A 16473-nucleotide genomic window follows, 5' to 3' on the forward strand; every position below is an offset into this window, starting at 1 on the left:
GGTCCACGGGGGCGGAGGATGTGCCAAGTCCTTCCCTCGGCTGGGGCGCGGGCGAGCAATCCAAGCAGCCAGAGGGCGCCCCAAGGCCGCAAATAAAATCTCCGGAGCTGCTGGTGGCTTTTGCGGGAACGCCGGCTTTTGTCTGGAACCAGGGCTACCATTGTAAGCGGCGTTCGTGGGCTGTTATTTTGTTGCGTTTGCTCCGGGCCCGGCAGGGAAGCCCTGGCAGTGGGCCGCCAGCCCCGACGGGTACCGTTGGTGCGCTGTCGCGCCAGGCAGCATCGGCAGCCCGCCGCCCCCAGGGCCCCCGACCGGCCGGGAGCTGGCCTTGGCGCCGAACGGGGCGCTTCTGGACACACGTGTGCGGGTGGCCTCGCCGACACCCGCTCTCCCCCCCCCCCCCAACAGGCCGCCTCTGCATAAAAGCACGAACGCCAGAACCCCGACAGCCCCGCGCCTTCCCCGAGTCCACGCCGCCCGCCCGGCCCCGCGGCCGCGCCCCTGCCGGGTCCAGCCCCGCGAGCGCGCGGGAGCCTCCGGGTCTGTGCGTGCGCTGCGCCCGGGCGCCGGGAGACCCCCCTCCCACGCACCCCGCCCCACCCCGTGGACACGGGTCCTGATGCGCGGCGGGGGACCACCCGGACCCCTCCAACCTCGCGGGCTGCCGGGCTGTCTCAGCCTGATGGCCCCGAGCCGACTGAGTTGGGGTGCTGACAAGGGCAGCAGGTGGCGGGGGACGGGAGGGGGCCCAGTCATTCATTCCCCCTCTCCAGGCGGATTTTTGGGAAGCCCGAGCCCTTCTTCGCCACCCGTTCCAAATAAATGAGAGAGCCCGTGCCCACCGACTGCCCGGGCGCGGCTGGGGAGGGGAGGCGGAGGATGGGGGGCGCAGGCACCGGGAGGAAGGGAGGGGAGGGGAGGCGGGGAGAGGCTGGGAAAGCCGCCTCGAGAAGGGATGGGGAGAGGCGGGAGGGGCGCGGGGAGGGAGGGGACAGGCTGGGGGGAGGGGGTGCCGGGGGACCACCCTGGCTGGAGGGGCGGCCGGCCGCGGAGGGCGCGGGCAGGGGCGCAGGGGCGCAGGGGCGCGCGGCGGCGGCGGGCGGGGCCCCGGCGGCAGGGGTGCGGAGGGGCGGGCGGCGGGCGGGTCCGTGCGGAGGGAGGCTGGGCGGGCGGACGCGCCGGGGGAGGGCGCTGGGCAGGAAGGGGAGGGGGAGCGCGCCCGAGAAATGCAGAGGCTGCAGCGGCGGCGGCGGCAGTAGCGGCAGCGCTCCAACCCGCTCCCTCGCTCCGGGCTGCGCCGTCGAGCCGGGGACCGAGCCTCCGCCTGCGGCCAGCAGCCGGCCCGACCACTGCAGCCACCGGGGCCCGCGCGCGGCTCCGCGATCACCCAGGGGCGGCACAGGCACCCCACAGCCGGTAAGGAGGCGCGCCCCGATGGCCCCTGGCGCCACCACGCTCCGGGGGTTCGAATCTCGACCCCCCCGCCCCCCCCCCGCCTCCCGCCAGCCCCACCCCACTGCACGCCGCCGCCCCACCCCCAGGGCCCTGGGGTGGCTTCAAAATTTATTTTAAAATTCCTTGCTGAAGCTGGGGTGTGGGTGAGGGGACGGCGTGGGGCCGCATTAGACGGTGCCGAGCTGGGATTTTCTTTGGGGGGGTGGGGTGGGTGGAGGGGGGTGGGGTGGGGCGGTCTCTGCACGAGGGCGCCTTAGCACTTGGAGAATCTGGGGTCCCGGGGGCGCCCCAAGGTGGGCGTCTTGGCGAGCCCGAGCCCCTGGAATGGGGGGTGGGTGGGGGGTGAGGTGGGGCGGGGCGGGGTGGGCAGCACTGCGCGAGGGAAGCTGGAGTTGGGGAGGAAACCGCCGCCCGCCCAGCCCCGTGGGCACCTCGGGGCCCGGAGTGACCGGGGTGCGGGACGGCGGGGAGCGCGTCGGTCCTCGGGAGAATTTAGCGGGGGGCTGCTGGGGGCGAGGAGAAAAGCGCTGCCTGGGGCGAGGGGCGCAGCCGCCGGAGATGGAGGGTGGGGGTGGGGCGGGGCGGGAGCGCTGGGGAGAAAGAGCCGGGCTGGGTGGGGGGCGGGGGAGGTGGGATCGGGGCCGGTCCGAGCGGTGGACCGTCCCGTGGTGGCCCGTGGGTTTCCCCGTGGGGAGCCGTGGGGACGCCCGGAGCTTGGCGGGGTGCGGGGGGTGGTCCCCGGCGGGCGATGCTCGCCCGGGCAACGTGCCCGCCCGCCAGGATCCCGTCCGAGTGGAGGAGCGCCCCCTCCCCGAGCGTGGCCGTGTGGCCGCCCCGCGGACCTGTGGCCTCTCGGAGCGCTTCCTGATCCGCACCCACCCCCCGAACCCGCGGTTCCGAGAGCGCCCCGGGCGCCTGCAGCCTCCGCGGGCCCCGCCGGGCGGTGCGTGCGCTTGAACCTGACCGCGCGCCCGCCGCTGCGTGCCAAGGCTGGGGCGTTCGCAGCTTTTTTTTTTTTTTTTTTTTGCCCAGAGCGCTTTTTCTGCAGAAACCCGACGCCCGGATCCTGGCAGCCCCCCTATCCCCACCCCCACCCACCCCACCACCCAGCCTCCCAGAAAAAAAAAAAAAGCAGAATCCTTCTGCAATTGTGGCTTCGACACACACACACACACACACACACACACACACACACACACACACACACACACACACACACACACACACACACACACACACACACACACACACACACACACACACACACACACAATGCGCGGCCACCAACCGCATTCTTTTCATGAATATTCATCGAACGCGCGGCGCTGGTCCTTATACACACACACACACACACACACACACACACACACACACACACACACACACACACACACACACACACACACACACACACACACACACACACACACACACACACACACAATGCGCGGCCACCAACCGCATTCTTTTCATGAATATTCATCGAACGCGCGGCGCTGGTCCTTATCTGCTTCCCCAGAGACGTTTCCGCCTCGAAACGAACCCGCTGGACGGCCTGGGCCGGTGTCGGGGGTGGGGTGGGGTGGAGGGCGTTTCACGCTGCAGAGAGGAGCGCGGCGCACTCGGGCCGCTTTTTCTTTTTTCCTTTTTTTTTTGAGTACCTTGAACAAGGGGTGACCCACCTCGGCCGCTGGCCAGGCCACTAGCACATGCACGGCGGCTGGAGAATCAAAGGCCAGCACCGTGGAGTGTGTTCGTGTGTGTATGTGTGTGTGTGTTGGGGGGGGAGGTTTCTGCACTCAAGGGGTGTGGATCAAGCACCCCCCCTCACCCCCCTCTCTGTCCCCATTCTCCCCGGAGGATTACCGACTCGGGTAACATTCCCAGCACTGCAGGCAAAATGAATGAATCGCGACTGTAATTACCTATTCCTTTGTCTTGGCCTCGCGCATGCGCCGCGGAGCTGGGTGTGGAGAGCCGGGGCAGCCCTGTCTGATCTCTCCATCACCCCCCATCCACCCTCCTACTAAGCTGAGGAACAAAGGCCTTTGCCCTAAATGTCCGAGGCACGTTGCTTCTCTGGAGGCGAGTGACAGCCTCCCTCCTCCCCTGGCTCTGTGCCTCTCTGCTTTTTTTGGGGGGGGCGGGGGGCTTTCGCTCGCACCTCCACTGGCTGATGGCAAGTGCAAGGACCCTTCGACTTCAGTGGCGGGGCCAAGTGTGCATGCAATGGTTTGGGATTTTTTTTTTTAATTTGGTGGTTGCGGCTGCTTTTTAGCATCCCACCGCTGTTTTCCTTCGCACCGCCTTTTGTTCCCACTCTTCCAGCCTACTGCTCACTGCGAGTGACAGCGATTCTTTCTTTGGCACCGCGCGACCCCGTCTGTTTGACAGATCTCTGCGCCTGGGCCTTGCAAGGGACGCGGTCCACGCACACCGCTTTGCTAGAGACGTTCTTAGGGGACAATTAAGACCGCTGGGCATTGAACCCAACAAGACGGCCTAGGGAAGCTCAGAGGGGACCGCGGTGGTGACCTGCCAGGCTTTCTGGGCCTTGCTGTTTGCTCTTGCTTCTGACCTCAGTTGTTTCTTGGGGGGATCTCCAAGGTGAACCCCACCGAGGCTGAAAGGGACTAAGGGGGCAGAGGAAGATAGCCAAAGGCTGGTGGGACCTAGATGTCAATTCTGTTTATAACGCTTCCCTCCTGTTTCACCGTCTCTCGCAAAAAGAGCCATGACACAGACCTTGAACTGAGTTTCTTTCCCGTGATGCGTTTTCCAGGTTCCGGCCCTTCCCGTCTCGAGAGGGGTTAGTTTATCCTAAGCTCCCAGAGCTGACTTATTGTGGGCATCTACTAGAAGCCAGATAATTGCATTGTTTTGCAACGGTCCTTGGTGCCCCAAAGGTTTTACGCTGACATTCTCTGTGTGTCACGGTTGAACAACACGTGGCAGGGAAGTGAAAATCGTTTCTTTTGTTCCTTTCAGTGGAATTTTGATCTTGGCAAGCTTGGCAGCTCAGGGCCTGTTCCCGCCTGGTTCCCTTTCTCTTCTTTGCTATGGACCGGGGTGGGCAGAGGTGGAGGTCGGGATGGCTCTTTTTTTCTTCTTTTCTTTCCCTGAAGATGATGTTTTTGATCAAAGAGATGAGTTGGGATAGAGACCCAGATCAATGGCACACCTATACTCACAGAAGGCCAAGTTTAAGGAGCGTTAGGTTTTTGAGCAAGTGAACTTAAAAAAAATTCAGATATCTTTGTTAGCCAACTTTTTTTTTTTTTTTGGTAAGCCTTAGCAGGCGGAGCAAAGGAATTGATTAAGCCCCTTGACTCAATGTGCCAAGGATGACGGAGCGGACAGTGGCATCGCTCTGGTCCATCTAAATTCATTTGACTTTGGCTAAAGGCGGAGCTTTCCTTCCCGTGTGTAATGGAAGGACCTGAAGAAATCTGGGAGGCGTCTCTCACCTAAGAGGCCAGGAGCCATGTGGTCCTACTTTAGTTTTTTAAATGCTTAAAAAATGTTTTTTTTTTTTTCATGTTAAGATCTCTTTCAAGCCATTTTTATTCCATAGTCAGGAGAAGTTTGAAATCAGAAAGCACCTTGGAGAGATTTAACCCCTGTTAAATGGGTATTTGTGGTATTCAGTTGCAAACTACTAGGCCCCATTAAAAAAACTATTAAGATGCCATATATGCACATGTATATTATATGTACATATGTACAAATATATATATGCTTTCCTACCAAAATGTACATATAGTGTGTGCACAAATATATATAAATATACAAATATATGTGTACAAATACATATATGTGTACAATATATATATATATATACATATATACTTTTCTACCAAAATGTACACATAGTATGACATAAAACCTTCACTGGTATGCAACTAATCTGTTTGGTATAGATTGTTATAGGACTTCATATTTGTCTTTGGGAAAGAATTCATTTTCTGTTTATCTGAATGTGTGTGAAAATTGGAGGACTTGAAGCTCATTACAATATCTGTATACCCTTGGGGAAAAAAAAACCCATTCAATTATGCTTCTTACATCAGGATGTTTGCAGGCCTACAATTTTACATTCAGCAGCACCACTGGATTTTAAATGCACTAATAAATGACAGTTACTGAATAAAGAATTTGTCAATTTGTTCTGTCTAATTTTTGTGTAACCCCACCCTCCCCTCATTCCCTTGTAAAATGTTCTTTTGAAAAAAGCCCCAGAAAGTTCTGCCCATGATATATATATTTTTTTCCTTGTCAAAAGCCTTTTATTGCCTTTGGTGTCAGATTCTGTTGAACTAAATTGTTTTATTTGTTGAGGTCTTTTTCTTAGGTGCCCCTGCTTAGGTTATCCCTTCCTTATCAAAGTATACACGACTCATTGACTACCTTATCTGGGGAACTGGAAATCAGGGAACCAGGAGAAAAATGAAGGGTATAGGTCAGTTGCCTGTTCCTGGGCCTGAATTCCTGCAGAATGTCTCTGCACCCTCTCATTTTATCTTTAAGTTTTTTTCTAAACTTACGGATTCCTTTCTGCGGACTTGGTCTCTTCCAACTTAAGAAAATGCAGTGCAACAGGAGCTAGGTCTTTTGGCTTTGGGTGGATAAATAATCAGGAACTAACTTTGAGGTTGTAAATACTCAGTTGCTTGAAGTGAAAATATTCTGGTTGTGTCGGGGGAAGGTTTGGAGAGGAGGTGCCTGGCAATGAAGGGGAAAGGAACCGGATTTGAACCATCTCGCGGCTCTGACTGAACCACTGTGGGCAGATTCAGACTAGCTCTCTGGAGTTTGACTTTTTCCAAGTGTGAAATCGGGAGAGTGATGACTGTGTTCAGGTGGTAAGAAGGACCACACAAAGTCTAAAAAGTGCCTAAATATACAATAACTGATCTCGCACCCTGCACACACACCCCCACCCCCGCCGGCCAGATCTCTCAGTCTGTCTTTTCAACACATTTAATGTGATTGACCTCACTAACTCATTTCTGTCTATTGAGCTGGAGTTTTGTTTCAGGCTGATTCATTCAAGACCCGAGGGCTTTGAGTGAATGCAGTCAGAAACAGGGAACTGGGTCTCAGAGAGCCGTGATAAAAAGTCCTAACTCCTGTCCTCGTACAGACACTAGAAATTTTGGGGTCTGGAGCGATAGCATAGCGAGGAGGGTGTTTGCCTTGCACATGTCCCACCTGGGTTTGATTCCTTCGTCTCTTTCCGAGATCCTGGCAAGCTACCGAGAGTATCCTGCCCGCACGGCAGAGCCTGGCAAGCTCCCCGTGGTGTATTCGGTATGCCAAAAACAGTCACAACAAGTCTCACAGTCGAGACATTCCTGGTGCCCGCTGGAACAAATTGATGAACAACGGGACAACAGTGCTACAGTGCTACAGTCCCCAAAGTATGTAGACTTCAAGAGAGGCTGGCTCCTGATTCTGAATTCCTCATGGCTGCTTACCATAAGATGGCATTTGTGGTTGGAGTTTTGAGAAGATCTAGGGCTTGTCCCCAAACCACCATTCCAAGCCTGCCCAAGGATAGGCTTCTGCTAAATGCCCTTCCCTCCGCAGCTGTCACGTAGGTAAGTGTCATGAGCCGGGAAGGGAACCTTCTCGGGAGTACACATCAGCCCTACAGAATCAAGTCTATATCTGGATCGAGTTAAATTGTAGTTTTCAGAAAACTGGAGCCTCGAAAGCTTGGTGATTAAGAAGTCCTGTCTTTGAGGAGTTCATGCCCAATTCGATCAGCTTAATCAATGGCTGAATCAACAGCAGTATCCTACATTAAAAAAACAAAAACCAGTCCTGTCTTCTTCCTTCTGGACCTGTGAAATGGGATGAAATGAACGTTGAGTTTCCCCCATAAGTATTTCCCTGCTTCTGCATTTCTGCATCTTGAGGATTCCAGACTAGAAAGAAAGAGAAAAAAAAAATCAGATTTTTCCAAATGCAGTGGATTGCCTCCAGCAAAACACAGAGAAAACAGGGATTTTTTTTTTTTTCTTTCCTTTTGACTAGCCAAGGCCATCAGGGAGGGGTGGAGGAGTCTGCAGATGAGCAGGCATCAAAATCTAGGGAGAAATTCCTGAAAGCTTTAGAGATAGGGAAATAGAAACCATCTGCAAACACCGCGGGCCAAGGGCTGGCCATAAAGAAACATTTCAAGATAATACAGGCAAATGGCCTTCCGTGGGGAAGGCAGGGAAGGGCTTTGCATACTGTTCCCCAGGATCACTTACACATCCCATGAGCTTATTTGGACTGGACTGACTGCTTTTCCTTCCTGCCCTTCTGTTTATTTTGAACGAGGAAGCAAGGATTAGACTTTATTGACTTAAACTTGCTTCATATATATATGTATATATATATATATATGCTATGTACGCCTATAGATGATATCTGTTATATTTCCATTATTGTCTGCACATGGCATAGGGAGTATGATTTAGGAAGCAGTTTTTTAATTGAGGTGTCTTCTTTCCTAATAATATGAAATCATTAATTTACAGTGGCAGATGACAGTCCCTCTACCAGCATTTTGAGATCTGGCCACCATTGTCTCATGGTTATTTTTTCCTCCTGACCAACACATGGTTTTCCTGTGCTACCTGCAGCCGTGTGTGCAGGATTCCACACTGGGGCCCCTCTTTTATGTGGCACGTGTGTCCAAGACATGCCAGTACCCAGTTCTATTGATCATGTCTCAGGATTTGTTTCCCCTGGGGAGTATCTAACCCCGTTCTTGGTTTCTTGATACTCCTCATATGAGTGAGATCATCTGGTATTTATCTTTGACTTTCTGACTCACTTCGCCGAGCATGACCCCTTCCATTTCCATCCAAGTTGTGGCAAACTGCAAGATATTTCCTCTTTTCTCAGAGCTGAACTTACCGAAATTTCTGGATCCACTTCTCTGTTTTGGACACTTGAGTCAGTTCCAGAGACTGTTATAAAGAGTTCTGCAGTGAACATAGGTGTGCATATGTCTTTTGGGATGGGCAGATGGATCTTTTGGGATGGAGTTGGGTAAAGTTGGTGGAGTTCGGCTGACTGAGTTAAGAATCTTGTCTCCCCCCCTTGATTCGCCATTTAAAATGACATATTTGCTTAGCCTTCTGTACCTGAGTCCTCTTTTGAGGGCGGACAATAGGCAGTTTTTTAATTAGTCAGAGAGATGGTTCTACCTTTGGAACAAAGGGCATCCATCCCACATATTCAAGGCCTATTTTCATGTACCTTAGAGGGGTTGAGAGGACCAGTTTTCTTGACTTAACCTCTGCTTCTAGAGCAGTTTACTTACTTGTTTTCAAGAGGTTTTTGTGGGACAGGCCAATGGTGCACTTGTTGAGTTGGAAAACAAAATTAGAAGTCTGTGGTTGAGAGAAATCTTCTAGGACCAGCTTAGCATATCTGAACACTCTTGAATATGCTGGAAGGACATTCGTCTTGGTTTCCAGATGTTCAAGATGGATAGACTGACACTCTCGGCCTCCATATTACATTTGTGTTAAGGCGGATCCAAAAGGGGATTGTCCTAGAACTTCAGGAAACTTTCAGAGACAGTCACTGGTTAGGTTGAGGTGTTGAGCTGTGCACTCACACAGCTTCTGTGTGACCTTCTGCACGCGCACGCACACACACACACACACACACACACACACACACACACACACACACACACACACACACACAGTTCCTCCAGAATCCTGAAAAGACTTACTCTGCAGTATCCTGAATCAAGATGCATTCATTATCAGCCTAGAGGAGTGTCTTTATCAATAGTAGTAAGATTGAGACAAACCTACTGAAATGTTTAGAATACTACAGACACAGTATACTTTCCTTTTTGGTTTTTGAGCCACACCTGACTGCTCAGGTGCCAGGGATAGAACCCAGTTCCACCTGGTACATGGCAAGTGCCTTAGCCCTGTACTTTCTCTCTGGCCCTAGGGTGTACTTTTGGCTTCCCATCCCCTCACCACCCGAAGTAAACTGGTTTGTTTGGTAGGAATATAATGTATTGGTAAATACACAGAAAGGTAAAGTTGTTCTAACCTGATAACAGATCTTTGCAAACAAACAAAAATTCTTTGGAATTCCAAATATTTGGGATTGATCAATCTTGGAATCTGGAGTCTCTTTTATTCCACCTCGTCAGGGATCCATCTACCTTGGTGGTTGTTTTTTTGGCCTTTTGAACACTGACTTTTGCTGGTGATTAAATGAAAAGTCACTCAATTTGGGTAAATTATTTTTATTTTATATAGCTTAATTCCATTAAGCAATCTGAATCCTGTGTATTCAGGAGGAAAATTATACGTCACCAGGTTTTCATTGTAAGATAGGTGGTTTTAGGAATAGCGGTTGAATCGTACAAAAAATGACAACCAAAAACCAAACTCCTACCAATGGTTTTTGTTCTTTTTTAAAACTTGGAGACTTTCAGGAAGAAAACTGGACATCTGTTTGTTACTGCTTATCGGATTTATTTAAACCATGTCCCCTTAAGTTGCAAGATGCCTTTTCTTTGTGAATCAATGAAAAAGATAGAGTTAATGGACCCTAGAGAGGAGAAAGTAATAGAACATGCTAGACTTTATACCCATGTCTGATGGCCCTATTCTGTTTGCCAACTCCACTCTGTACTTTGCATGAGCCTTAGTCCTATTAATGCAGACCCTTGAGAATAACATTAACAGTTTTCTTCCATGAAAACTCAATTCCCACAGAAAAGGTGTGTTGTGAAATCCTCGCCCACAGATCTATGATGCCACCTCTAGGTATCTGTGCTGCCTTTCACGGTGCCCACGAGGCTATGCCGTTCATTCATACTCTGGTGCTGCGATGACCAGGCTTGCTTCCATTAGAGACCACGAAGAATGTGGGGTCCCTTGGTGCCTCCACTTTCCCTATTGCACTTCAGTGCAGGTAGAGCCCTCGCCACCTGCCTCTCACCCATTCTGCTTTGGAGATGCTAATCAAGTTGCCTCCAGTGCTTTCCTCCCAGGCGGTAAGATTTGCCTGAACAGGAGTAATCCAGACCCTAAATTCCTGACCCTGGTTTCCTTCCTCCTTCTTGCAACTCATTTCCAGGAACTTCTTGGTTGCTCATCTTGTAAATTACTCCTCTGTGTACAATCTCCCTTCTTTGGAAACACCTGTGTCATTGGAACACAGGGTTAACAATTCATGATTCTAGCACGTATTTGGGAACCTGAAAGGATCTCACTGGCATGCTTTATGTTTTAGGAGCTGGGTAGAGGCCGAGGGGGAATCCAGGTTAAATTCCACTGCAGCCTAGTTTCTCTTGCCCCCTCCATTCTGTCTAATTGAGGACTGCAACCTTTAAAAAATATTCCTGCTATTTTCTTTCCCTGTTACCATTTTTTTTTTTTTTGGATTGGAGTGATAGCACAGTGGGTAGGGTGTTTGCCTTGCACGTGGCCGACCCGGGTTCGATTCCTCCGTCCCTCTCGGAGAGCCTGGCAAGCTACCGAGAGTATCCCACCTGCATGGCAGAGCCTGGCAAGCTTCCCGTGGCATATTTGGTATGCCAAAAACAGTTACAAGTCTCACAATGTTCATCGTGCTTGAGCAGATCGATGAACACCGGGAGGACAGTGCTACAGTGCCACAATTACCATTTTAAACTTTATTATTATTATTATTATTATTATTATTATTATTATTGCCATACATAGCAGTGTTCAAGGCTTACTCCTGGCTCTGTACTCAGATATCACTCCCGGTAGTGCTCATAGAGGATAGGCGGTACTGGAGATCGAACCAGGGTCGGCCACATGCAAGGCAAGCATTTGACCGGCTGTACTATTACTCTGGCCCTGTTCCCACTTTTTTTTTTTCAAAAAAAAATTAAATAAAGCATTTAATAGACTGCAACAATTGCTTTTTTATACTATGCAAGGTGAAATAAGAACAGATGACCTTTGCTTGGCCTCACATAGGAAAGTGCGTGTCAGGCAATTCAGAATTTTTAACTCTCTGCCCAGGACCAAAAAAACAACTGTAAAACGTGCCACAAGTATAGCCTTGGGAGTTACAGAGACATTGTCGTGCGTGGGGATGTGTGCAAACGCAGAGTGTGAGAACGAGGAGGCTGTGCCGGACTGTGTCCTGCAGGAAGCGTCTCTGCGTCTTCCTCCCTCCCTCACCTCCAGGTCACTCTTCTATGCACTGTGAGGTCTCCATTCTTTTTTTCCTTTCTTCAATCAATACTCTTTTTTTTGTTTTTTGCTTTTTTTGGGGTCACACCCGGCAATGCTCAGGGGTCACTCCTGGCTCATGCACTCAGGAATTACTCCTGGCGGTGCTTGGGGGACCATATGGGATGCTGGGATTCAAACCCGGGTCGGCCGAGTGCAAGGCAAATGCCTTACCCGCTGTGCTATTACTCCAGCCCCCTCTTTTTCTTTTTTTTAATTAAAGCACTGTGATTTACAAAGTAATTCATAGTTGAATTTTAGACTCCATGATCTTTGAAAGCTCCCATCCTGAACACACTTGCCTCTCTCTCTCCTTGCTGCCTCCTTCCCTCTCCCAGACAGATGCCCTTCTGCCTTACACTTGGGGCAGCTACTACCTGCCACCACTGTCTCCACTTGCCATCTTTCCCCCTCACTTATCTCTCCTGTCTTCTGACATTCTAGGCACGTGATTTCCTTCAAATGCCAGAGAACATACGGTATGAATTAAAATAGCTGTGCTCATAGAACTGAGTCTTAGTAGTGTAGCTTTGGTTTCTTTCAAATCTGAGTGGTGGAACAGGATTGGGAAAGAGGCTGTGTTGGGCGGGTGTCCACTTGAAAAGAAACTCTGTTGGTTGCAGATCCATTTGGGGGCTCAAGAGTGAGGGGGAACCATCAAGCATTGTCCCCTAAAAATATGCAGGAATCTTTGGGAAGAGCTAGGGTGCATAGCGTTGTGGAGTCAGCACGAATGGGCATCTGGATTATTAATTTGAGAGGTGAATTAAGTGCGAGGTTTAATCTTTGGCATTATCCTTTAAGTATATGGGCTGGTTGAGAGGATTTAAAAGCCCAGTGAGTTTTTGAAGAAGTCATTAACATATGAAACTTAGCTATTTAGGTCGTTAAAATGCTTTATGAAGCTTAATGTAGGCATACCTTACACATGGAGTTCAGTTCCAGACCACTGCAGTAAAACAAATGATCACAGTAAGGCAAGTCACATGATATTTTTGGTTTCCCAGTGCCTGTAATAAAAGTTCTGCTTACACTGTACTTTCGCCTATTAAGTGTACAATAGCATTATGTCTAAAAAATGTACAGATCTTGATTGACTGTGACACAGACTTCAATTGAACATGAGTTTCAAGCCATGATACAAAAGTTATAATGTCACAATGCTCAATGCAGGATTGTCACAAGCCTTCACCGTGTGAAAATAAACCATTGGCAAAATGCAATAACTTGAAGCACAATAAAGCAAAGTGTAATAGAATCAAATTTACCCGTATTGGGAAACTTTAAACTGAGTTTTGCAGTATAAACTATCTCTGGACATTTGATTTAGATTTACTGTGAGAAGTTTTTAGGTGAGACTATTGAAATTTCATATTTAGAATAAACTATTTAGACATTTCAGTAAGTTGGAGAATATGCTTTGGTGGATTAATTTATATTTTTCCAGGGAAATTTACAATGTTTGAGTGATTTCACAGTTTTAGAATGCTTTCAATGTTAGTTTTGAAGACTTGGGAATGGAGATATTTCTAAAGTATATCCAATTAAAAATTTCTTTGATAAGTTTATGAAGAAATAAAAGTTTGAGAATAATTACCCTGGATTATTTGGGAAAGTATATTGAAAAGATACTTAACAGTATCCTCTTGACAGCAATTTAAATACCAGGACCACAGGGAATCGTACAATAGCCAACTTAAACAGTAATAAGATAGAGTTGCAGAAATGATTAAGTCAGAAGGAAGAACAACAACCAACAATGTAATTGAGAACATACCTGTTTCTTACAGGTCTGTAGTGGAAGATCTTGCTAGAACTTTTTGGGGTTTCATAGGTTATTCTCTTTACCTCTCTGAGTTCATCTTGGGAACTTTAGGAATAGTTGGTGTCTTAGATCTTTAAGAATGTTTTAGCTGTCTCAGGAGGATAAAACTGTGTTTTTCTCTGACATTTTTGGGTCACACCCAGAGATGCACAGGGGTCACTCCTGGCTCTGCACTCAGGAATTAGCCCTGGCTGTGCTCAGGGGACCATATGGGATGCTGGGAGTCCCACCAGGGTCCGCTACATGCAAGGAAAATGCCCTACCCGCTGTACTATCATCCAGCCTGACATTTTAAAGATAATTGGGAAAAAGGAAGATCTAGAGATTTATAGAGATTTGTGTTGATTTTCTTTTCTTTATCATTTTATTAAAATTTTAACACTTTATCAAGAAGGTAGGATAGAAGAGATATGGGATTGCTTGGGTGTTTACTGAAGACGTTAAGATTAAATAGAATATTCTGAGTGACACATTATCTTACAGAAAAAAGAATTTCAGCTAATACTTGATGAACACCAGTACTTGATGAGCACTGCAGCTTGTGGGGACTTATGATGCCCTTGTCTGAGATATAATCATCAACTTGATGGAGATTTTGTTTGACCTTACATGTTCTCAGTAGGTGGTTGAAACCTCAAGTTTTGAAATTCCCAAGACTCATTCAACTGGACTTCAGAATCCTGAAGTTCCAGAACTTTCTATGTTTGATTTTCAGACAAATAATAACAAGTGTTTGTACTCACGTTCTCCAAAAGGTTGTGAATGCAAAGTTGATAATGGTTTCCGAGGTATGTGTTTCTTCATGTGGCTCTCACTAACCCGAGGGTTGACTAAGGAAAAGTCTCATTGAAGGGTTCATTGGTATAAGGCAAAAAATGGTAATTTCATAAGTCTAAACTTTATTGCCCATGGTTATCTCTTTACAGAAACAACAAAAGCCCCTTCTTCAGTAGTGCCTTTGGCCAACAAGGATCAATACAGGAAGGAGCCCTCAAGTTATTGGCTCTCTAGTCTAATTAAGCACCTTCGCCTCCACCCGTCCGACGTGAACTGGCTTTGTTTTCACCAAAGTGCTTAGCTCTGATTTCATCTGTACTGAAGTGGGTGGGTCATGGTGTGTCCTGGGTAAACTGGGCTGGCCACAAGTGACCACACAATGGAATTATAGCATACGGTTTCATCCAGGTAATAGTTGTAGTTGGGTGTGGGTAATGTGCTCTATGGAGAAAAAAAATTCTATTAATGTTCTGGAGTATATTTAATTTACTACTTCCTCTGAATCAGAGGCAGTCAGAAAGAGTGAATTCCCCCCAAAAGAGGAGTTTAAACATCATCATGCTTTGCCTCTCTTCTCATCCAGCCAACCATATTAGTGAGATTTCCTCCCTGAGCAAACATCACTTCACTGCACTTCCTTTATGCCGTCGACGGTAACACATTCTGCGTAGCCTTGGCCCCAGCACCAAATATTCGAAAGATAATGGAAGAAGTGGTAGTTAATGGAAGAGTCATTGGCGAATTCGGACATATATACTCATATTACCTCTTTTATGTGCTTTATTAGACTAGAGAGCCAATACCTTGAGGGTCTCCTTCCTGTATTGAACCCCGTCGGCCAAATGCACTATGGAGGGGGCTTTTGTTGTTTCTGTAAAGAGATAGCCAAGAATGTCAGCGAAAGGCCAAAGAAGTTTAGACTTAGGAAATAAGTGCCTTCCTCCACCCAGCCCCCCCCCCCAAAAAAAAAATGTGAGTGGTGTTTCTAAGGGGAGTGAGGCAAGAAGTCAAGTCAGTTTTGAGTTGGGCATGATGTTTCTGTGGGAAGAGATTGCCAAGGGGAAGATGTAGCAGCAAAGTCAAACCAAACCAAACCCACAGGGTATTTGATAGTTGTTAATATTAGCAGCGCACGGTGCGGTAGACCAGCAGGCCCTGACTTGCCCGTTATTTGTTTACGTACTTGACCTGGGACGGAGAATATCTTGCTGCCAGAACCAATGGAGAATGTTTGTCTGCGCCAAAGTGTGAGGTTCTATTGACTCGTGGGTCATGTTTTTTTCTCTCTCTCTCTCTCTTTTTTTTTTTTTTCGGTGGGGTCATACCTACCTGTGCTCAGAGCTTCCTCCTGACTCTGCTCGGGATCATGCCCATTAGGGATGCTGAGGATTGAACCCAGGTTGGCTGCTGCAAGGCTAGCATCCTACTGCCCAACTATCTCTCTAGCCCTCAAGGCGCATTTCTGTTTAGATCTGCTGTGAACACATGTAGTGTCCTAAGCAAACTATCTGATTCGCAGAACTGGGAGTGGGGGAGAAACATTTGACTCAACAGTATTCCTTGTTCAGTAGTGAGATGTGGAAAGCCTGTCTGAAAAGGGGGAATAGCTGAACTTGGTGGATGCTTGAACACATCCTTTTGTGTGTGTCCCTGGATGGAGAGAAGGGACCATGATTCGCTTCTGTCCGTGGAGGGTATTTGAATTACCCTTTGTGTGGTCATTCCCAGATTTAGGATCTCTGGTAAGCACGGGAGAGCTGATTGTGTAGGCTCATAGTCAATACTCAGTTTTGTTCTGAGCCTGTCATTCCCTCCACCTGGCTTTGTAGGGGGCGAAGGAGAATAGAGCGGAAAGGAGGGAGGGAAGGGTTCAGAGAAAATTGGCTCTGGATCACTGGAGATAGGTCAGTGGTTAGGCAGGAAGAGAACTGATGGAAGGTTCTAGGGTTTTATTTCTGTGTCATTTGCTGGGACTGGGGGGCTTCAATCAGGAATCCATTTCCTCACTGTTCTGGGGGCCAGAGTTCAAAATCAAGGTGTTGGCAGGGATATATCTTTTGCTCTCTCTCTCGCTCTCTCTCTCTCTCTCTCTCTCTCTCCCCCCCCTCTCCCTCTCCATAATTTGCAATGGTCATGTGTGCTCCCTTGGTCTGGCCCCTGCATTCCCATCCC

At 48.9% G+C, this 16473-nt stretch overlaps 1 protein-coding gene across 1 annotated transcript in view; it reads left to right on the forward strand.

Moving 5' to 3' along the window:
• Positions 1-1177: 1177 nt before the first annotated feature.
• BASP1 (brain abundant membrane attached signal protein 1) overlaps positions 1178-16473 on the forward strand; it is a 61708-nt gene continuing 46412 nt past the window's right edge. Inside the window, exon 1 of the mRNA XM_055143893.1 lies at positions 1178-1416. The gene's annotated coding sequence lies outside the window, so the exon portion shown is untranslated. The remainder of the gene's footprint in view (positions 1417-16473) is intronic.

This window comes from Sorex araneus, chromosome 1 (genome assembly GCF_027595985.1).
Source record: "Sorex araneus isolate mSorAra2 chromosome 1, mSorAra2.pri, whole genome shotgun sequence".
Classification (NCBI taxonomy): Eukaryota; Metazoa; Chordata; class Mammalia; order Eulipotyphla; family Soricidae; genus Sorex; species Sorex araneus.